Source organism: Cnephaeus nilssonii, assembly GCF_951640355.1.
Source record: "Cnephaeus nilssonii genome assembly, chromosome: 8".
Taxonomy (NCBI): Eukaryota; Metazoa; Chordata; class Mammalia; order Chiroptera; family Vespertilionidae; genus Cnephaeus; species Cnephaeus nilssonii.
Genome location: NC_137079.1, coordinates 61,347,810 through 61,371,948, shown reverse-complemented (window position 1 = coordinate 61,371,948; position 24,139 = coordinate 61,347,810). Strand labels below are relative to the sequence as shown.

The window sequence follows — 24,139 nt, the reverse complement described above, 5'->3', positions numbered from 1 at the left end:
CAAAACAGTTAATTACCTACAAGGGAGCAACCATACAATTGTTAGCTGATTTCTCAACAGAAACTATGCAGGCCAGATGGGAGTGGCAAGAAATATTCAAAGTGATGAATAGCAAGAACCTACAACCAAGATTACTCTACCCAGCAAAGCTATCATTCAGAATTGAAGGGCAGATATAGAGCTTCACAGATAAGAAAAAGCTAAAGGAGTTCACCAACACCAAACCAGTATTACATGAAATGCTGAAAGGTATTCTTTAAGAAGAGGAAGAATTGCCGAAACCGGTTTGGCTCAGTGGATAGAGCGTCGGTCTGCGGACTGAAAGGTCCCAGGTTCGATTCCGGTCAAGGGCATGTACATTGGGTGCGGGCACATCCCCAGTAGGGGGTGTGCAGGAGGCAGCTGGTCGATGTTTCTCTCTCATCGATGTTTCTAGCTCTCTATCCCTCTCCCTTCCTCTCTGTAAAAAAATCAATAAAATATAAAAACAAACAAGAAGAGGAAGAAGAAAATCGTAAAGATAAAAATTATGAACAACAAATACATGTCTATCAACAAGTGAATCTAAAAATCAAGTAAATAAAAAATCTGATGAACAAAATAAATTGGTGAATATAATAGAATCAGGGGCATAGAAGGGGAGTGTACTGACAATTCTCAGGGGGAAAAGGGTGTGGGGGGTGCAGGAAAAGACTGGACAAAAATTGTACACCTATGGATGAGGACAGTGGGGGAGAGGTAAGGGCAGAGGGTGGGGTGGGAACCGGGTGGAGGGGAGCTCTGGAGAGAAAAAAAAAAGGGACAATTGTAATAATCTGAACAATAAAGATTTATTAAATTTAAATAAATAAATAAATAAATAAATAAAAAAGCAAGCCCAGCCAGTGTGGCTCAGTGGTTGAATGTCAACCCATGAACCAGGAGGTCACAGTTCGATTCCTGGTCAGGGCATATGCCTGGGTTGCAGGCTTAATCCCTAGTAGGGGGCGTGCAGGAGGCAGCCGATTGATGATTCTCATTATTGCTGTTTCTCTCTCTCCTTCTCCCTTCCTCTTTCTGAAATCAATAAACACTTTTTTTTTTAATAGCAAGTAAAGGGCCGTATGTGTGCATATGTGAGTAGGTACAAAGTGCAACAGGACAGCCAGTACAAGATGCTGAGACAGGAAGGAGCACGGCTGAGCAGCCAGCTGCCCACAACCTCCTCCTCTTTATCCCAGGACCAGGGGGGCACTCTGGCCTCCACCCATTACTTTCAAAAGGCTCTAATTAATTTCACTGGATCCCCAATGAACAGGTTACAGCAGATTTGGTACTTTAAAGAGATAAATTTAAAGCAAGGGAAGTAGCGGGCAACTATGATGACTTTTAAAACCAGAACACTCAGTAAGTATAAGTTGAAATGTCTAGCAATGAAAAAGCTAATTTTCAACATATGTATCAATGAGTCACCTCCATGTCCTAAACAAGATAACTAATTTATTTTCCTATAGCTAGTCATGGACAAGGAGGGGAGGGATACGGAATCATTGGCCACAAATTACAACTTGATTAACCACTTTTGTTGTTCTTGTTAATCCTCACCAGAGGATATTATTTTTAGAGAGAGTTGAAGACAGGAAGCGAGGGGAAGGGAAAGAGGAAGAGAGACAGAGAAAAACATCTATGTAAGAGCCACATGGCCTCCTGCATGCTCCCCAGCTGGGGCTGGGGATGGAATCTGCAACCCAGGTATATGCCCTTGACCTGGAATTGAACCTGTGACCCTTTGGTGCAAGGGGCAGAGTTCTAACCACTTAGAAACACCAGCCAGGGCATTAATTAAACACTGTTAAAAGAAAATGTATCTGCTTTTAAAATTGGTATAAAAATTTAAAAATTATTAGGGACAGAAACTTCTTAAAAGTTACCGTATTTTCCGGCGTATAAGACGACTGGGCGTATAAGATTTTCCTGGGTTAAAAAGTCGTCTTATACACTGGAAAATACGGTAGTCCAATATATCTAATCCATTATATCTAATCCCATCAATATAGTCCAATATACCATATTTTCCGGCGTATAAAACGACTTTTTAACCCAGGAAAATCTTATACGCTGGAAAGTACGTACTTTTGTTACACATAAGGGAAATGAGAGGGGAAATGGGAATGGTAGCATGAAAAGGGATAAGAGAAAGAGTAAGGATGAAAATGAAGGAGATCAAGAAGGGAAAAGTCAGATGAAGAGAGAGATATGGAGACACAGGGACAAGAAAAACAAAAACTGAAATAGAATTAATTCAACCATTTTTTAACATGTAATTTTTATAAGTTTCTTAGAGCCTTAGTTTCCTCATCTGCAAAAGATATAAAAAAATTTAACACATAATTTTATCATTTAAGTAAAATATACAAAAGTAACATATAAAAATGTATACCCATATCCAGCCAAGAGTGAGAAACAGAAGAAAGAAGGGATCTAATATACAAAAAGACCATGAATAAAACCTGCTACTGTGAAGTGGGCATTGTTATTCCTATTATCTATTCTCTGTGGAATGTTCATTGAACTCTAGTCACAGGGTCTAACTTCTTAAACTTTATTCCTGATAGAGCATTTATTTCAGCCCACCAGAGGAAAATTATTTTCTAGTAAACAGGGGTATAGTCAGAGGGCTAAATCTTGGTCCCTGAGCTACTTTGTGTGGTCCAATACTTTGACACAAATAAAAATGGATCTTTCCAATGAGGAACTTGAGGTTACTATACAACAAAATAACATTATTAGTCATCATAATAGCAGTCCACATTTACCTTGCTCTCTCTCTCCCTACATACCAGGCACCAGACTAGGCATTTCAGATATATTCTTTCAAAATGTCACAACAATCCTTTTAGGTAGGTTCTATATTAACTTCATTTGACAAATGAAGAAATTTAGGCCCAAATAAGTAAGTTGCCCAAGGTCCCACAACAATAAGCAGATTTCAAACTCAGCTTTTAAAAATTATACCAAAATTCATGATTCTTAAGTACCTTCTAAGTATCAGAGGGAAAATAATGTCTAGAAAACCTTTAATATAAGTATATCTCAGTTTTTCTGAATTTTTCCCCACAAAATGGCAAGTCAATTATCAAACATATAGTAACTCTCACTTAGATTCATTCAACTAAGTTCCATAATACTTCCCAGATGGTGAGACTTCGGATAGGAAATACATTTTTGGGGGGGGCGGGGGAGGGGGGAAGGAGGGGAGTCTCAGTTTCTTCATCTGTGATTAAAAATGTAACAAATGATGGCCCAAATTATGTAAAATAATAAAAACAAAAATTACCCTGCAGCCTCTCCCCCATTTTCCCAGCAATCCCAAGGAGAACATCTCTTTTGGAGTAGTTTGAAGGGCACACCCACCTAAGTTAAAGTTATATTATTCTGAATTCCTCAAGTACGGCTGAAGTCAGTGCCACCTACTCTTTCATACTTTGACTTTATATGAGAGCTTTGTTAAACATTTAGCTATTGCTAAATAAGAAACCTTACGAGTTGTACCTTTTTAACTACACATTTTAAGAAGTAAACAAGAGAACTATAAGGTTTAGTTCTATATAAACACCTATACCAAATACTTTGGTCTTTTTTTTTTTTTTTTCCTTTTGCACTAGGCCTTGCTATTCAGAATGAAAGTCGCCGCAGAATCTTCCTCAGTTGTCTGAGACTGTGGTTACCCTATTTCTAATAAACAAGACAGCTTCCTGCCTCTGGCTTCCCATTGCTCAACCAGGGTTGAATCATGGCAGCATTCAGTCGTGACCCCTGAGTGCACTCATGCTAAAGAGTGTCTGCTTTGATTCAGTCCCTACTGTAGGAAGCTACTTATCAGAGAATACCTCTCGCTTTTTAAATTTAAAATACTGCACCAGTGAAGCTGAAAAAGAGTTAAGTTTTTATGCTCAAACTTAGTATCTCATGATCTCTAAATTTATCACCATGCAGTTGATGTGTGTGGACTTTTTCTAAGACTCTGAAGGGATCAAGCTCTGTGTACACTTTTAGATCGTTTCGGAAGTGGTTGAAACAGCATCCGGTAGATGATTCTCTAATCCAATATTCTCTTATGCTTTTCTGAAGTATCTTTAATGACAGGCAGAGTTCATAATCAGAAAACTAAAATTAATTTCAGGTTTCAAAAAGTGTATTACAAGTGACAGATCTTTTTTTAAGAATTCAATAAATGTAATTTAACAGTATTTTGTCCCACACTGGGTCTGTTCTAGATAATTTACTGTTCAATATGACTTCCCATTTGTTTTCAATATGCTGATAATTATATATGGTATATGTCCCAGTTCCTTTACTTCGCTCATAGTCTCCTACAAGATTGTGTGGGCAAAAGGACAGCCTTTGCATTTCTGACCGTTCTGAGTAAAAGAAAAAAAGAAAAATCATCTGCCTTGCCATACAAACAAATGATTTCATTTCTAGCTTCCCACCATCACCATTCTCCTTACTCATGGCGACCTATGCTGTTGGATAGTCTTGGCATCTTGCTATTGAGACATCACTACAGATAACCTGAACAGGAGAGAAAGCCTCTTCACCCTCCTCCTGCCTGGGCCATTACACAGACCCTCGTACTTCCTGGAGTTGTCACAGGCCCCACTGGTGAGAAATGGGGATGCTGTCAGTCAGGAGGGAAATTTTCTGCTTCTGAAAACATCTCTCAGTGCAGCACCTCCAGCTGCCTCAGAGCACCGTGTCAGTGGATTAAAATAGCTCTGGCCTGATGACTTCACTAGTTCTCACACACAGGCCAGTTGGCAGAACTCTCCTGCAGTCTGCTCCTATGGGGAAGACTTTTTTTTTTTTTCCTTTCCCCACCACCCCCTAATATGAATATTTAGTTTCATTTTGACTCTGAAAGAAGTCTCCTTTCTGAGGTTAGATTCAGCACAAACCTAATGCAAAAATGTCAAAACACTGTAAGGAGGCCCTGGACCAAAAGAGCTAATCTAGAGCCTAAACTTCATGGAATTCAAAACTACTAGGTAAACCAACCTTATAGGACATGTTCTTACTTCATTCATTTTAGAGCCAAATATCTTCCTGAAGAATATCTATGATAACTGATAATCAGCTAAATTTTTAAAGCCGTATTTCTCATGTTTACTCCTTTTCCCAGGAGTAAGAAGGTGAAATAAGGCATCAAAGAATTAATTACCACTACACCTAATCAGGCTAAGCATGACAAAAGGGCCTTTAAAGACAATTTCTGCCTTCACAGCAAGCTTCAGTGATTAATGCTCAAATGGAATTGGGGATGTGGGGGGAGGGATTTAAGTGTAAGGCATTCACACAATGAAAAAGGTGTTAGATTCTGTATTAGATTACCAAATTTTCTTTAAATGTTTACAATTTTCCCTTATAGAGTTTTTCACTTCCTTTTGCAGTTACCACATGCTAGTAAGAGAATACTCTATGAGCAAAGGAGAACCTTCTGATGTTCCACTATCATAACTCAGTGCTACGTCTACACTGCACTTTGATTCGCAAAGAGAGCATTTAGATTAACTGCTTCAGTGCCCAAAGGACAGAAGATTTATGCCCAGAGAAAAAGCTCCCATATGATTCTATAACATAGAGCTAATGAAATAATTTGGTTCACTGGTTTAAGATGGTTCTTCTGAAAGGGGTGCAATGGCTGTTCCCAAAAGAGAGAAAAGCACCAACATTCTACTCCCTTCACCCCTCAGCTCCTCTCCTTTCACTGTCTGTCAGTTACAAACAGCATCTAAACAGCACCGCCTTCTTGCAAACATGATGGTGGGAAACCACCCCTGTTCACCAACACTTCACAAAGAAATCTTCAGAGAACACATGGCACATATATGACAGTGAATTCTGAAAGTGCATTTTATCATATGACTTCTTCACTCCACAATTATTTGCTGAGTATCTAGCATGTGGCATATACTACCTACAGTATGCACTGCCTATGATAATGAATACTTGAAGGATTTCACTCAATCACTTAGAGTCCCTTAATCATTATAACCAGGGCCAGTTTGGGCATAGTTCAGAAAAAAACAACCATGAAATTCGAGTTGTGTCTCTCCTGCAGAGGCTAATAAGCAATGCTACAATGGAGAGTCTGAATGCTGAAAGGTCAGTTATAAATGCCATTACAAATATAATAATTCACATAGTGATGGAATAAACTAAGTAGTGTGTGACAGTGACCGAAATAACCATCTAATTCAGAACCCTACAGGACCTTAGTTAGAGCTAGTAAAAATCTACATTTTACTAAGAGTGCTAGAAATGCTGTGATTGTGCAGTCATGTATGTGTTATTTTGAAATCAATATAAGTTTTATTTATACTGTTTCTCCAGGTATACTAATCTAAGTCTGATTCACATTCACACATACTCGCACACAAACATACACATTAAATCACTATGTATCTCAATTATACAAAAGCATATATATGCACACATACACATCATACTTACCTGGCTCCGACTCTCACCTACACACACACAAACACATTATACTAAATACTGTGTTGGACTCATACACATATATACACACATACATATTATATTACCCTACCTAATCCATAAGTATATACTACTTTGTGTTTGATTCATATGTACACATACACACATACACATGTGTATCATACTACTGTTTGAATCATAAACACAACTTACTCACATATCATACTTTGCATCATATGTACACACTTTATACTACTGCATATATGATTTATATGCACCTACCTACATATCAGCATATATATACACATTAAATTTATAATTTTACATCTTGTCTGTATTCAAAATATGTATTTTTCAAAGTTAGAAATTCAAATATGAAATGGATATTCATGTAACTATCTTAAAATTATTGTAATTTATATTATGTAGTCATTTATCTGGCCCCTCATTTACATCTATAGAGTCCCAGAGGAGTAGAAAGGACATGGGACATATCTAGGTGTATACGATGATGTGGAAATTTAGTGAACGCATAGGTAACCATTTGCATGAAGACTACTGAACCCATACAATAGTGAAGGAGTGATGTGGAGAAAGTACCTGAGCAACATGGCTTGAGACCCCAGCTCTAGGGGGTGAACTGAGGGGACAGTCTCCCTTCTGCTCGAGGGCTGACAATATAGAAAGCTCTGAATGATCTGCCTCGAAGAAATTAAAAGTTCGCCCCCGAGTTTTTTACTAGATCTCACTCCTACATTAGGAGTGAGAATTAGCAATGATGAGGGCTTGTAGGGTTTTATGAGGATGGGATCTGAGCAATCAAGAGACTGAAATAGAGAAGACTCTCTACATGTTAACAAGTTGATGGAATGACTCACCCGCACCCAGAAGGTGCCTTGGAGACCAGGACACGAAAGGATTGAGGGAGACTTTCTAGGGGGGTGACAGCCTAGAGAACGCAGGCGGGTGCACAAACAGAGCATGTGAGTTGTTGTGCAGGATGCGGTCCATTTACACCCACAGTCTAGCATGGCCTGTGGAACTAGAGGCAATGCTGAGAAGATGAGACTGTGAAGAGGAAATGCAGATGCCTGTGTCTGGGGATTTCAGAATGTACTATGTTATTCTCAAAAAGTCTACTGAAGCAGATGGTGAATATTTTGAACACTTGCTTTTCTAAGCTACTTGCTCTAATAATCCAGTTTGCTTTTCTTTTTCCACAAATAATTTCCCTTTATTAGGAAGCATAACTGTTACCGACTCATATATGCATTACATCGAAAGAGCCTATATAGTCAAACCATGAGGTACTGCTTGTAAGACCCTTTTAAATAACACCCTCATAGTTTTCATTAAGTCGGAGAAGAGAAAACACCAAGAATAATAGCAATGCAATCTGAGTATACGCCTCTTGGTGTCAGGCAGGAGAAGTTTACCTAACATTGAAAAATCAAAAGCAGCTGCCCACTGGGAAAGAGTCCTCACAACCAGACAGCATCAGCGCTCCAGCCCTGGGAGATGGCTACAGCAGGTCACTAGTCAACTCTTAAAAATGGGGCTTTATTCCTGAAAAGGAAACATGCAGCTTTAAGAAAATAAACCATAAGCCGTTTGAAGACCATTATAAAGACCTTATCCATTGCCCAAGATAAACATCTGCCAAGGATCAAAATGATCAGGCCCTGGGCAGAGGCTTAGAGGACAGGGTAGGAGGAAAAATAAATAGCTAAATGCTTTGCAAAAACTGGAATGAGAGCCCTATCAAGGAATATAGGAAAACACTCAAAGATTAGCAGGTCAAGTACAAACTAATAATTTGGCCTGCCAAGAAAGAATGTGAAAGTAACCTTGCAAAGTTCTCCAGAGTAGTAAAAATTAACTATTGCTTCAAAAGATAAAACCTCTGGACATAAGTAAGATTTTCTGCACAGTATGTACTTAAGATGAGAGAGATGGGAGGGCAGGGGAGAAGGAGAAACAGAAACTGAATAGCTGTCTGCTTGGTCTTTATTAAGGAAAAGCATCAAGACTATTGCAAATACCATCTTATCTTTTGAAACAGGTTGCAGGAACTAATTCAAACAGTAATTAATTTAAGGCAGTGTCTAAACCTAATTATTAAACTAGACATAAAAACCTGACTAGCACAGTCACAAAGCATAACCTCAAGGCACAGTTTGCAAATTGCTGGCATACATGTAAAATTCTAACTACAACCAGCCACTATGTAGAAGGACATACTTGCTAACAGGATTCCCAATCACAAAATTCTCAAAATGAAGGCCTTCCCAATATTGAAGAAAGCAACATGTTGAGGGAAAAAACGAACAGTAATTAATGGTAGGATATGGTTGAGCACTCACTCTACTTGACAGCCATGAACCCTATGGAACAAAACAAGGACCAGTCTTAAAAATTGCATTTTGCCATGGTTAAAGCAGTAGACTAATGACAGAGAATCAGATGTATAAGCATGAGGACTTCAGGAGACAGGCGCTCAAAGTGGCCTTATTTAACATCGTTATAAATGTTGTGGCAGACAGAATGCACAGGAAAGCCGACACGTTTGTATTAAGCTCTGTTAGTTACCAAAATGCCAAGTAATAGAGATAACCATCCTTTTAGCATCAATCTGAGGAACGTGGTAGAATGCTTTTAACCAAGTTCCACTTAACCAACTGTCCAGATGAACCGATGATGGCCATTTCCCTTGTACATCACACTGAATAATGCACCTGCATGTCCCCAACAAGTAAGCTCCTTCCTTCAGCAGACCGAGTTCACTGCTACCACCAGCCAGCGGAGCCGGATCTGTAGTAAGAGTACTTCTGATCCTAAACCTGTTTTTGCAGTGGTACATTATTATAATAATGTGATTTTATTAAATCATCTATTACTTAAATAGGAATAAAAAAGAAGCACAATAACTGTTTCTATGAAAATTAAGTTGAATACTTTGAACTTTTCAAAAACTACTCCATAGAAAAATAATAATTTTTTAAAGTTGACACTGAAAATGATCTGGGCATCATAACTGTACAACAATAGGAAAATAAAACATAAATGTCTTCCAAAGTGTTTCTAAGTTTTAACTCCACTTTAAAGAAACAAATTGGAAATAATAGACAATTCATTATGGGTGTGATTTTTGTAAGAAAGATAACAATGAATCCCATCTGTAGATCTATACTGGAATAAAAGTCTGAGCTTTGGATCAAAGAGTTGCCAAAAATTACATATTTATAAATTTCATGTTTGAATTAATTATTTGAAATATGTAGACATCATTTTTCTATTCCTCTACTTTATATTTTTTTTATTAACTGACCAACTATTGATTATTATTCCTTTTGTCAAGAGGGCTCCTCTCTTTTTAATATTATACCTACTATGTGCCAGGTACTATAACAGAGACTGTGAATACAAAGAAAAAACGGTTTTAGTACTCCAACAAGTCAAAATTTAATGCGATAGATGGATATGCTAACAAATAATAGCTATCCATTATACTAAGCATCATAAGTAAATGTTCAATGTCGAAACGAAAATAACAAACGTGGTGTGGAGAGCAGCAGGGTGAGTGATAGTGTCAGGAGACTTTCCATGAGGCCCGAGAGTGAGTTCAGGTGATCTAGACAGAGCACATGTGCAAAGTAGGGCAGCACTAAGAAGCACCACAGGTCCCAGACACCAAAGGTTCCCAAGTGTGGAGAAGTTGGAAAGGCAGGGTGGGAGCCGCACCACTAGGGACAGAGTTGAATTTTAGACCATAAACTAAAAGAAATCATTATTTTTTAAACAAAAGAATGACACAATCATACCTGTATTTTAGCAGGTATATTTCCAAACAGTTTGGAAAATGAATGGAGGTGATACAGAAGTAAAGAGACCAGTTATGAGATTATGAAAATGGTTTACTAAAAAAAAAGTAAAAGAATTCATGATGGAAAAAAATATCAGTTTATATGTTTATAGAATCACTGGATGGCAAGTTGCTAATAAACAGGAAATGGACCCAAATTCACTATGAACAACTCATACAAGATCACTCTCTAATACACTCTTAACAAACATAAAAATATAAACATTACCCAAATAGAACTGTAATAAAACAAACATGACCTTTACAGAGTTAGGATGCTCGTCATAGTATTAACCATCCAGACCTTAATAAATAATAATGTTAAAGATGATGCCTACATACAATTTAATGATCATGAGAATGGAGGAAGGCTATATAAAAACTAGTGGCCCAGTGCATGAAATTCATGCACAGGGGGTGGGGAGGTGTTCCTCAGCCAGGCCTGCACCCTCTCCAATCTGGGACCCCTCAAAGGATGTCCTACTGCCGGTTTACAGGGATCAGACCTAAACTGACAGTCAGACATCCCTCTCACAATCCGGGACTGCTGGCTCCAGCCACTCACCTGCCTGCCTGCCTGATTGCCCCTAACAACTCTGCCTGCCAGCCTGCTCGCCCCCAACTTCCCCCCGCCGCTGGCCTACTCGCCCCCAAATGCCTCCCCGCCAGCCAGATCACCCCCAACTGCACCCCATGCCAGCCTGCTCACCCCCAACTGCCCCCCCATGCTGGCCTGCTCACACACACCTCCCCTCCCCACTGGCCTGCTCACCCCCAACTGCCCCCCTGCTGGCCTGCCCACTTCAAACTCCGCGCCCCCGCTGTCCTGATCACCTCCAACTGACCCCCACTGACAGCCTGCTCAGCCCCAACTGGCACCCCTGCTGCTCTGCTTATCCCCAACGGCCCCTGCTGTCCCATCCTGGCCTGATCACCCCCCGGTGACCCAAGGTACCAGCCCCTCCTTTTTCTCTTTTTTTTTTTTTTTTTTTCAGCACCTCCTTGAGTGGAGGCCAGGCCCGCTGGAAGCAAGTATCTAGGATTTATTCATCTTCTATAATTGAAACTTTGTAGCCTTCAGTGGAGGCCAGGGCCGGCCAGGGCAAGCGGGAAGCTTGGCTTCCTCCATTGCTGGGGCAACCCAAGCCTCCTTCTTGCTCCAGCTCCATGGCTGGCTGCCATCTTGGTTGGGTTAATTTGCATACTTGCTCCTGATTGGCTGGTGGGTGTGGCTTATGGGTGTAGCAGAGTGATGGTTAATTTGCATGTTTCTCTTTTATTAGTGTAGATAATATTGTGTTTCAGTCTAGAAACATAAGCCAAATAATCTATGGAATCATAATTGCCATGGATTTTATCACACAATTTGTTCATCTAATTCTGGCAGCAGTACACTCAGGTGTATCTCATTAAAAACTGAGAGAAATGTAAATAAGATAAAGAAAAGGAAAAATCACTATTCCATATTAGGTAATAAGCCTACATAAAAATAACTTCTTAATCTGTGAGACTAAATTTTTTAAAGTTCTATAAAGTTTTTAAAAGTTAGTAGATGGCAAATTAAAATGGCTTCAACAGAAACTAGAAGTTTAAAGAAATTAAGACATTAGTGGACTATGAAAAAACCACAACATGGTGCCTCCAGAGACAAGACTCCCCTGGAATGGCCATGGGTCTGACCCTACATAGTGATTACTATTATTTTAAATCAATAACAATGATAAAGAATGAGAAAATCTTCATGTATTAACAGAAGATGGTAAAACACAATGTAATCTAATAAATAGCATCTCCTAAATTTTCCTCCTCCTTGGAACAACTGGACAACCTACCACAGAAACTTAGGTTACAGAAAGCAGGGACAGCATTCAAGCCTCCTTATAAAACCTCAAGTTCTCTCACAAAAGAAATTTAACTTGGATTTATAAATTTACCTGGAAATAAAAGACATGAAAGCAGATCTACAACACTTACCTTCTTATCAAATTATATTTCATCTGTATTATTACTTAACTGTTTACATATCATCATGGCTTTCTTTAATACCTATTAGCACTTAACAGAGTGTCTGTTATATGGAAGATACTCAATAAAAAGACAAATTAGGCATGGAGTGGGGATTAGCAAGATGAGTACAGGTGGTCAAAAGGTACAAACTATTAGTTAATAAAATAAGTGCTGGGGATATAATGTACAGCATGATTATTATATTTAATAATACTGTATTGTGTATTTGAAAGTTGTTGAGAGTACATCTTAAAAGTTGTTATTACAAGAAAAAAATTGTATGTGTGGTGATGAATGTTATGTATCCTTTTGTGATGATCATTTCACAGTAATTATATACAAACTAGTGACCCAGTGCACGAAATTCATGCACATTAAAAGGGGATTAATTAGAGGAAATAATTTAATATTACTATTTGCCCTTTCTCTAGAATAGAAGTGTCAGAGATGAAAGAAAATTAGTAAAATGTATATGAAAACCTTCCTCCTGTCAGAATCTGGGGCACACCAAGGAACCCAGAGTCAAGTCCCCACCCACCCACATGCACCTCAAAATTGCGTGAGACCCAGACCCGGCCAGACGCCCCCCCATTGGGCTAGATCCAGACACAGCCAGTCCCACCCTTGTCAAGCTCTGCCGGGCAGGGGGCGTAGCCTCAGGTCCCTAGGCCTGGCGCCAGGATGGGGGGCATGGCCTGAGGTCCCCCAGCCCAGCACCGGGAGGGGGGCGCAGCCTCAGGTCCCCCGTCAAGCCCTGCTGGGCGGGGCGCGGCCTGAGTTCCCCCGACCAAGCACTGGGGGTGCACCTTGAGGTCCCCAGTCAAGCCCAGCTGGGTTGAGGGCACGGCCTGAGGTCCCCTGTCAAGCCCAGCCAGGCAGGGGGGTGCAGCCTCAGGTCCCCTGGCCCGGTGCTGGGGTGGGAGGTGCAGCCTGAGGTCCCCTGACAAGCCCCGCCGGGCGGGGGTGCGGTCTGAGGTTTCCCCAGCCTGGTGCTGGGGTTGGGGGCGTGGCCTGAAGTCCCTTTCAAGTCCCCTGGTGGGGGGCACGGCCTGAGGTCCCCTGGCCTGGCACCAGGATGAGAAGCGCACCTTGAGGTCCCCATCAAGCCCCGCCGGGTGGTGGGCGTGGCCTTAGGTCCCCTGGCCTGGCACTGGGTCGGGGGTGCGGCCTGAGGTCCCCCAGCCTGACGCCACAGTGGGGGGCACAGCCTCAGGTCCCTGGTGATTGCTCGTTAAGACTCCTTATGGGAACTTGGCCACAGCTGTGGGTGCAGCCATCTTTGTGATGGAGTGATGGTTAATTAGCATATTCCTTCTTTATTAGATAGAATAGCCACCTAATCATGTACACCTGAAAGTAATATAATGATATATGTCAGTTATATCCCAACAAAAATGTAAGAAAAACTGAAGAAAGCATGATTGTGATAAAAACGAATGAAAGCATGATTATTATGAAAAGATACATGAATGAATTCTGGCCAACTCCTGATCATTACCAATTCCAAGATGTTTATAGAAGTTTATATTAAAGATTACTCCCCTTAACTACCTACAAGAAATGAAATAACATGTAAAAAATAGCACATGATCACTGTAATATAAGCTACAACTTTTGAAACTCTCTTTATCTTAAACTAAGCAACATTTGTATCATCTGACTGCCCTGACATTATGAACAATTATCTATAATAATAAAAGCATAATATGCTAATTAGACTGGACATCCTTCCGGATGTCCTTCTGGATGACCTTCCGGACAAAGCTGCAGCAGCGGTGGCCGAGGCAGAGGCAGCCGCCGCAGCAGCGGGGGCAGCAGCAGGGGCCGAGCCCCTTGCACGAATTTCGTGCAGCGGGCCTCTAGTCTATAATAATAAAAGGGTAATATGCTAATTAGACTGGATGTCTTCCGGATATCCTTCCTGACAAAGCCAGGGCCAGAGAGAAACCAGCCCGGGTCCCGGTTGCCTGCGGGCGGCCCAGCGGAAGCCAGCTGGGGTCCTGGGTGCTTGCGGGCATCCCAAAGGAAGCCAGCCCAGGTGCCTGCTGGTGGCCAGAAGAGGGAAGTCGGGTCACGGGTACTGGAGGGAAGCCAGTGCCGGCAGCTGGGGGAAGGAAGACCTACTCTTGCACGAATTTTCGTGCATCGGGCCTCTAGTCTGGGAATAACTGATATGAGCATGTACTTCCATTGGCTATTTCTTGTATCTTTCTGTTTGTGGTTTTTTGCTTAGAGATTCTTATCATATGATTTGATGATTTTAAAATACAAGATTTTTCAATGAAGTTAATTACCATGGATTGGAAGTGGAGGAGAGGAATCTCATGCAATAATGTTGACCTTTGCACTTCCACAAACCTTTCTAAGACGTTTTGGAGGCATAGGAAGTTCCAAATCCTGCTCAGTGTTGCTTAAGGAAAAGCTTTGTTTGGGCTGTGTTTAGAGAAAACAGTCAATAACTATGCTTGTTCCTTTGAATTCAGCTGCTCCAGCTGCTTACTTAATGACACTGAAATTAGGAAGCTTTGTTCTAATGGTGGCCACACAGAAGCTCCTTCGGTATACTTATACTTTCCAAACAAAATTCTTTAAAAAACATACACCAACGCATATACGTCCAAAGAATACCTTATCTGCAAAGTGAAAAGGCCCAAATAAAAAGTTCAAACATTGAGGGTTGAGGAATGAACACACTAACTAAACTTTAATTACTTCATTTATAAGGTAAAAAGCACAATGTTTTCCTTAAACTATTTTCCTAAAAACGTGGGACTTGTTTTGACTGGTTAACAGTATTCACTAATGCATATATAAATTCTAATTAGTATTAATTCACTATTGCATATATAAATTAAATAATGCCAATAGTGGCATCGGAGACGCAACCAGAAGGAAAGCTTATTAGTAAACCTTGCAGTCTTTCCTTCTTCCTTCATTTTGTATTTCTGCTAGAAGCACCACAGCAAGATACAAAATCCAGCAACACATACCCGCTTACTCTTATTCAGAAGGTATTTTCTTCATCCTGAGGAGCTGGAAAATAAAAAAATAACTAACACACACACACACACACACACACACACACACACACACACACACACAAAGATCACTGGTTAAACATTAAAACTGCTTCCTCTGCTACTGTTTTCTCACTCTTAAATGTGTGTATGAGCACAGGCACAGGCACACCCATGGGCATTTTGCTACTACTTCTAAGTACTTCTTTTTTCCTTTGATAAGTAAAGTCAACTCTGAAATATCCAAGCAACTGTAGGGAAGCACAGGAGAGATGATCAACCCGGTGCGAATTTATAAACACGCGTAGCATCGCACCACGCGTCCTCCTTCCTGCTCCCGGAGAAGAAGGTGCACAGGAAGGCTGGGACCTACCTGTCAGGTCAGAATGCACAGGTCCTCTTTGGACAGCCTTCTCTGACTTACAAGTCAGGGTGTCCCCCGTCTCTATCATCTAACTTAACACTGAGCTTATGCAAAACCCGGTTGGTGTGGGGACCCAGGTAAGTTTGTGGCACATGGAGAAGTGAGGACTGAGTGCGGACCAACTTGATCCTGATGAGGTAAGCCCGGCTAGATTTGGGGTGTGACTCAGTATGAAAGGGGAAGGAAACAGACAATGAGGAAATGACAGGCAGTGCTTGAAATATTCCTGGATATCAAAAAGGCATGATTTGTACAAAGGATTTGAGGCGTAGCACAGAAGTATGCCAAAAGGGCTCAGCTGTGATTTTATTCAATTCAACAAATATTTATTATGCATCTTTTGCCAACTCAAATGTAAGAACTCCAAATTTTATTTATATCCTCGGGGTATAAAACAGTGCTGGAACAGACATTGGGCACTTAAATGTCGAAGGAAGGAAAGAAAAAAGGAAGGAAAGGAAGGAGCTTCTACAGAGCAGGTATTTGCTAGCTACTTGCACCCGAGTCCCATGCCAGATTAAATTACCAATTAAATTACATTGCTAAAGTTTAGAGGAAGGTACTAGTATTTTTTTATATATATATTTGTTTATTTTAAAGAGAGAGGAAAGGAGAGACAGAGAGAGATAGAAACATCAATGATGAGAGAGAATCATTGACCAGCTGCCTCCTGCACACCCCTTACCCAGATCAAGCCCACAACCGGGGCATGTGCCCTCATAGGTCGACACTCAACCACTGAGCCATGCTGGCTGGGCATGTACTAATATTTTTAAATACTCATGTGACTATAATCTGCACCAAATAATGAGAACCACTGCTCAATAAGTAATAAGTTTTCTACCCAGGATCCGCGTGAACTTGATAAACTAAAACAGATATCTAGCCTACATTTAATAACCACACATATGTTTATGGCCCTTACAATAATATAGAAAACTCATCTGTTTAAGCAAACATCATCCATTTCACTTTTCTGACCAACAACTTTTAAAAAGAAAAATGAAGAAAACTAAGACACTGATATAACACAACAACAACAAACAAAAAAAGACAGAGAGAAGAAAAAATTTTACATTTCCAGCTCAGCACACTGGCACAAAATGTCTAAATAGCTGAGAAATAATTACAGTATAATTAAAGGTTTTTAAACACACGATTCTGACATTAATTTTAAGATTAATTATTTTGTTATAATCACACATACTTTATTTTTTAAGCAGCTCTATTTGTAGCATCCAAAAACTGCAAATAACCCGGATGTCCTTGAATACCTCTACTTTTAAAAATAGGTTTCCTTATGTTATAAAATCGTGGTAATCGCTACACAAGTCTGTGAATGTACTAAAAAGCACTTAATTGCATACTTTAAATAGGTGAATAGTATAGTATATGAATCATATCTCAAATTATATTATATTTGTTATATATAAAAGAATGTTGCCCTAGCTGGTTTGGCTCAGTGGATAGAGCATCAGCCTGCAGACTGAAGAGTCCCAGGTTCAGTTCCCATCAAGGGCACATGCTAGGGTAGCAGGCTGGAACCCCAATGGGAGGCGTGCAGGAAGCAGGCGATCAATGATTCTCTCTCATCATTGATGTTTCTATCTCTCTCCCTCTCCCTTCTCTCTGAAATCAATAAAAACCATTAAAAAAAAAGTGTATAAGTATAGTTTTAAAATACTTTAAAATGACTTTTTTCCCATAATTGTACATGGACTACTATATTCCACAAAATACTAATGTAAATAATTTTTAGTGCTAAATCGCATTTTCTTTTTCACATCCTCCTAAAATCCAGAGTGCTTCCAATACTAACAGAATCTGGGCTTCAACAGCTTTTTAAAATCACAGCCTAGAGTAAAAATTTGAAACTATAAAAATTAATGTTAAAATACTTAAATGAATATTATAATTGGGGGGCAGAGGATGAAATGTGATTATTAGTGAATCACCAAGTGTGATGTAGTAAAAATGAAATGGGCCTAATAATCAGAATTCTTAGATCTGACCAATTACTCAAAATTTCAATAAAAATTATAAATCAGAAGATCACTAAAAGAATAAGCAGAGCTTAAAAATCCATTTGAAATGGTTTGGTGCTTGAAAAAAATAGAGTTGAAACTATTTTGGCTTTGTTATAAAAGAGAGGGGACAGAGTTTAGAGAGAGACTATGACTTTCTCCAAGAATCTCTAAAATGTTCTCCACCCATTTTTTCCTGTAGCATCACTTAAACTGCTTACATTTTTCTTGTCTCTGTATTTTCTCATCTATAAAACAGAGAGATATTTTGTCTTTTTTAAGAAGTTATTGAACTACAAATTACTAGTAAGTCCTTTAATTTATTCTGAAAAATAAGAGCAGCTGATGAAACAAACTGGTGGCTGGCTAACTTCTTCTGCCTTTTGGACTCAGCAAGATACAGTGTGTTTTTATAATATTGCGATTATATACTGCATGTGGGTTTTGTTTGTTCATTTGTTTTGCAATTTCCTGACAAGAGTCCTGCTAGCCAGGAGAAATGGTAAGAGCTAAACGGAGCACTGCTGAGGGTCATGGAGTTCAGACAACTACAAGAGCAGACTGACATCATATTTCTTATCAGCATGGGTCCATATTTCCAGTAAAGGGGCAAATGCAAAATTCCATGCACAGAATTGTAACTTTTTATAGTAATTAAATGTTTTTCAGAAATCCCATCACAGTGAAGCTCTGCAAAGTAATCGATCCCATTTCAAAAAAATAGTCACACTTTTCTCCAAAGCGTGTTAACGATTACCTCCCAAAGATAAAAACCTATTATTAAAATGCTTTTCATTTAGAAAAAGAAAACACAGGTATATGTAAATGTTTCTCCAAACTTTTTCAAGCATTATTTAAAACTGTTATAAGGCACAGTTATAAATGGTTATGTATTTAATATCATTATTTAATTAAATCTTCAACTCTTTTGTAAGGAATAATATTTCCTTGTGTTAAATTTCCCTCATTGTGTGATGATATGGAAATATATATATATATATACCCACACATGTATGAGCTGCTCAAGTGTAATTAATGACATACTTTTATTTGCTATTATTGTGTGGAAAACATTCTGACACAAAATAAATGAAGCATAATCATTCAGAGTAACGATTCGAATGTACTGATTAATGACTCCAAATAGCTTTGCTCTTCTTTAGTTAAATTAAAACATTTACAGTCTGGAAACGGTAAGGGCATCCCTAAATGAATGTTTTCTAGGTAATTGTTTTCCCTTACAGAAATCACCTACCTTACCATCACTGAAAATAAGTTCCCATCAATTATAAGATGTACCATTACTTTATGTGTAAGAAACAAAAACTCTGTCAATTAAACTATTATACAATGCTAAGTTACCTTCAGACATGTTCAAAAAGTGTGTAAAAAGGAGAATATATGCAGCTAGACTCGATGATACATGGCATTCTATTCCAAGGACACTCCATAAATGTTAATTAAATATTGTTTAAATGTTGCACAAAATTTTTATTTGAAATAAGCCTGTCAAAAAAAAACTATATGATTCCATTAATATAAAACATCAAAAATGGCAAATTCATAGACACAGAAAATAAAATGATTACCACGGAGTGGGAGGAAGGAGAAATAACTTGTTTAATGGGTATAAAGTTCGCAAGATGAAAAAGTTCTGGATATCTGTGGCACAGCAAGGTGAATGTATACTACTGAACTATATGCTTAAAAGGGTTAGAGGGTTTTGTGTTCTTAAAAGGCAATATACACTGAGTGGCCAGATTATTATGATCTCTGAACGCATAATAATCTGGCCACGCAGTGTATATCCTATATAATAAAAGGCTAATATGCAAATTGTCCCCTCGACCAGGAGTTCAACCAGCAGGCAGGTGGGCCAACTGCCCATGTCCCCTCCCCCTGGCCAGGTTGGCCTGGCTGGACCCTACCCATGCATGAATTCATGCACCGGGCCTCTAATATATATATCTCCTACCTAATAAAATAGTAATATGCAAATTGATTGCACCTTCACTATGCCAAAGCCACACCCACCAGCCAAAGCCACGCCCATCAGCCAATCAGGGCGAGTATGCAAATTACCCAACAAAGATGGCGGTTAATTTGCGTATGCTGAGGGAGGGAGGAGTGAAGACTGAAGACAACTTAGAAGGAAGAGGGAGGAAAAGCGGAAAGCAAGGTGGCTACCAGAGGGAAAGCCCGGGCGGGGCGGGGCGGCAGCAGCACGCGGGTGCAGGCGCGGCATACCCAATGGCGGCGGCAGCACACGCGGCCGCAGCGGTCGCTTGCAGGATTCTTCCTGCAAATGGGCTACTAGTATACACACACACACACACACACACACACACACACACACATACATACACTGAGTGGCCAGATTATTATGCGTTCAGAGATCATAATAATCTGGCCATTCAGTGTATATGTAAATAAAGATATCCTGAGCCCCATCTGCAAAATGCTTACATTACTTAAACTGCTTAAACAACCTATTGACTAAGAATTTCTAGAGATTGGGATAAGATACCACTATTTGTAAAAACTCCCCAGGTGATGGGACCTAAAACCAGCAGACAGAGAGCCATCAGTTTCCAAATTGAAGTAATTAAAACACAGTAGCAGCCATGTTTAACACTTCATTTTAGTTTTAAAATCTGTGTAGGTGTACGTAAAATATTTCCTACAATGGAAACGGATCAGCTTGAAAAGATCACTGAAAAATATTAATACTGATGAGGGCAGGGACAAAGGAAGCCCCTTAAAGTTACTCTACAATATTTCCTCTTCCCGTCACTAAGCTGATACTAATGGGTGGAGCCCAGGTCCTCTGACAGCAGTATCTGCATTACATTTTGCTTTAGGAAGAGTTCTGAGTTTTCCATTGGGTCTGTAGGTTTCCAGAGAGCCTCTGGTACCCACCTACTATCCTGGGCCACTCCTGCTCCCAACAGTTCTAGAAAACTAGAAAAGCAATTAAACAGCAAAGTAGTAAAAGAGGCTGACAGAATAGGTCTTATAACTCAGCAGAAAGAAAGTACTCTACTTAAACAGCTAAGAAAGAATATGTGGTATTAAGCTAAGAAATCTGTCAATAAAGAAAAAGCACAATTTTCTCCCTTCATTCAATACCATATCTTGTGCCCTCCAACCCAACCTCATCTTCCCCACACCACAGATTCCACACCATGAGCTAACTTAGATATCCACTCCTCTAAGAATGACCAACACAAGTTGTTTTTAGTGAGAATGAACATGCATGTATTTCTGTACAAGATGAGTATCTAGTTTGCTATTTCTGGCAAAGGACAGGGAATGTCCAAGGTTGTCAGTACAACTTTTATCTCCTTTGATTTAACTGGATCTTTAGCAAGCACAAAATGTCACTTCAAAAGAAGAAAAGGATTTTTTTTCCCCTCATGATTAAACAAAGAAGTCAGGGAACATTTTCCAGGGCAGGCGAAACACTGACAGACCTTCAGCCAAGAGTTAAGTTGATAAAAAAATTTGAGAAAGAACAATCAGAAAATTTTCTGTAAATTATTACTTTTGCATTAGGTAACGCAAAATAAGACAAGCATGGGCAAAGCAAAGAAAAATGTTTTAACAAAGGTAATACAGTTTAGAAAAAAAAAAAGGGTTCATTTGAAATATGGTGTTGGAGGAGAGCACTAAGATACCCTGGACCACCAGAAAGATGGACAAGCAGATCCTAGAATAAATTAAGCCTGAACCATGGCTGCAGACAAAAATGACAACACTAAAGCTGTCCTACTTTGGGCATATCATGAGAAGACAGGGTTCTTTGGAAAAGACAATAATGCTGAGGAAAACAGAAGGCAGCAGGAAAAGAGAAAAGTTGAGACAGAATGACTCCACGAAAGAAGCCATAGACATGAGACTACAGGAGCTGAGCAGGGCTGTTGAAGACAGGACACTATGGAGATCACTTGAGCCAACTCAACAGCATATAATACACAATACAGTATAGAACTAAAACATAAGGAACAGTGACTTGGAGACAAAAAGTTTAACTTTAGTTATCTGACTACAATGTTGAAATGAGCTGGGCAAAGTATACACAGTGAACTCACATAGTCTGGCTTTAAAAAGATGTGGCTCACAGAACAGGCAATATTTCTAGATCATCAATTATGAGCTGTCTTATAAAAAATAATGGTAAACAGTCCAATTAATTTCATTTCCACTAGCATTTCTTGAACGTAGTTGTCGTGTACAAAATTTTGTGCCTGTTCTCTAGGATAGAGAGATACACAAATCCAAGTCCAAGATGACGTTTAAGTAACTCAGACCATAGTTTATTTTCAAAAGTGTGTGCATTCAATGTTGAAGAATGAAGTTCAACCACAGGAACTTCTTATGTTTAATGCTCAAAAATAGTTGAATAATAGTAATTTCATGTTTCAGCCTGATTTTATATATATATATATATAAAAACGTAACGTTGAAAAAACGAATGAAATAACTATGATACAGAAGTCTAGGCAAATTGTGTCTAGGAGTACAGAAATTAAAATGCAAAAAAGAATTCATTTGCTGTGACTTTGGAAAGCAGGACAGCTTCTTGGAGCAGATGGCACATGAACTAGGAATGAGGTTTTGAGAGTTGAAATAGCTAGAAGAGGGAATATAGTGGGGAGAAAGTAGCAGATGGGAATTTTAGGGGAAAAGCAAGAACATAAGCACAGGATCATAAAGTGTAACAATAATTCAAATGACAAAATCATTTATTTTAATGTCATAGAACAAGTATGTGAAGTTCATTATTAAAAATAAATTTAAATTCAATTCACTTGGTGCATTCGATGTTATGTCTCATAATCCAATAAAAATTTAGGATAATGAAACAAATATAAATGTCTGATAAACAACAAAAGGAAAATAAAGAGAGGCAAGTCAACCATTACCTATAAAAGAACTACGAACATTCTCAAGTTCACAGAAGTCTCAATATAAAATAATACACTGAAAGCTCCTCCTCTGCTACCGATGTCTGAGAACTGTGCATTAGATGATACTGCTCTGTTCAGTGACAGGCAATAAATTTCCTCTTGACTACTGTCCTTATGGACCCCTCTTTCCCAAATATCAGGGCTTTAGAAAGGCCTCCTTGGACTTAAAGGTCAAGTGCTTCTCACCACTCCACTTACAAATCACTACAACTAACCGTTATAAAGCTACCATGGTATTGGCAAAATGTAATGATCACTAGAACTTACTGGGTGTTTTGTAGGACTGCTGGCTTCTGCATGGTTATGAGGATAGTGATGAATTCTACTCCACTACTCCATTACACATATTATCCTCAGCCATAGTAATAGTGTTCCGTTTAAGCTTTAGGACAGTATTTAAATAGATGGTTTAGGAAACAATAAAGTCCCAAAGAATATGATATGTGTTTTCCAAGTTTACAGTGCGTAGGAAACACCAGGGGAATTTTACCACTCCACCAAACAATCAAACACTCCGAGCCAGCGACACAGAGTCCAAGAAAACAGGGGACAGGAAATTTTTTTTTCCTTATTGGAGAGTCAGCGAGCTAATAAAAATACTAATCAAAGGACACATAAAAAGACTTTTAATTATTGTTTAGCAGGGAACTTTTTTTAAGAAAAATATTAAATGTTATGTTAGTTATAATGCATACACTACATACCTTTGCCAGTTAAAGAGGCAAGATGAGGGGCAAAATGGAATTAGGGGAACAAGTGAAGGGGGAATGACACATATATGGAGAGAAAAACACAAAACACCTCAGAAGAAAGAAATACAAAAAAAAACACATACAATCAAACGTATATGAACACAGAACAGCCGTTTAATTGTTCAATCTCCCCAAACATTTTTAATGAAGACTAATATAGATGTCTGTCATGTTTTCGTTTATATATGTAAAGATTTTCATCTGACATCTGAAAATGTTTACATTTACATAAATGAAAATGTAAAAGGGATATATCACTGCCTTCTCATTCCACCTAAAAATCAGTGTCAAGGTCCTGTAACCATCTCAGCATCTGGGTAGTCGGCTGGGTAAATGCTTTGGAGACCCTCAGGACTCAGGTGTTATAGTCCTTACAAATAGTAACATGGGAAAGGGAATTAGTATAGAGAAAATGTAGATAGGCATAGTTGTAGGCCCAGGTGGGCTTCCTTACTGCCAGATTTGAATTCACATTTAATTCTAGAAACATGTTATCATTCATGTCCTACCACAAGCAACATTTAAACAAATGGGTGACTGTGTACTATAAAACCTTATTTATAAAAACAGGCTGTAGGCCACAGTTTGCCAATATCTGGCACT

At 39.1% G+C, this 24,139-nt stretch overlaps 1 protein-coding gene across 3 annotated transcripts in view; it reads right to left on the bottom strand.

Annotated features, from left to right (window-relative positions):
- Positions 1-24,139, bottom strand: part of KLF12 (KLF transcription factor 12) — a 451,985-nt gene that overhangs the window by 372,893 nt on the left and 54,953 nt on the right. The window contains exon 1 of one of the 3 annotated variants that reach the window (XM_079778509.1): positions 15,340-18,542. The exons of the other annotated variants lie outside the window; for them this stretch is intronic. The gene's annotated coding sequence lies outside the window, so the exon portion shown is untranslated. Of the gene's footprint in view, positions 1-15,339; positions 18,543-24,139 lie in introns of those variants that run through there. 3 annotated transcript variants of the gene reach the window in all.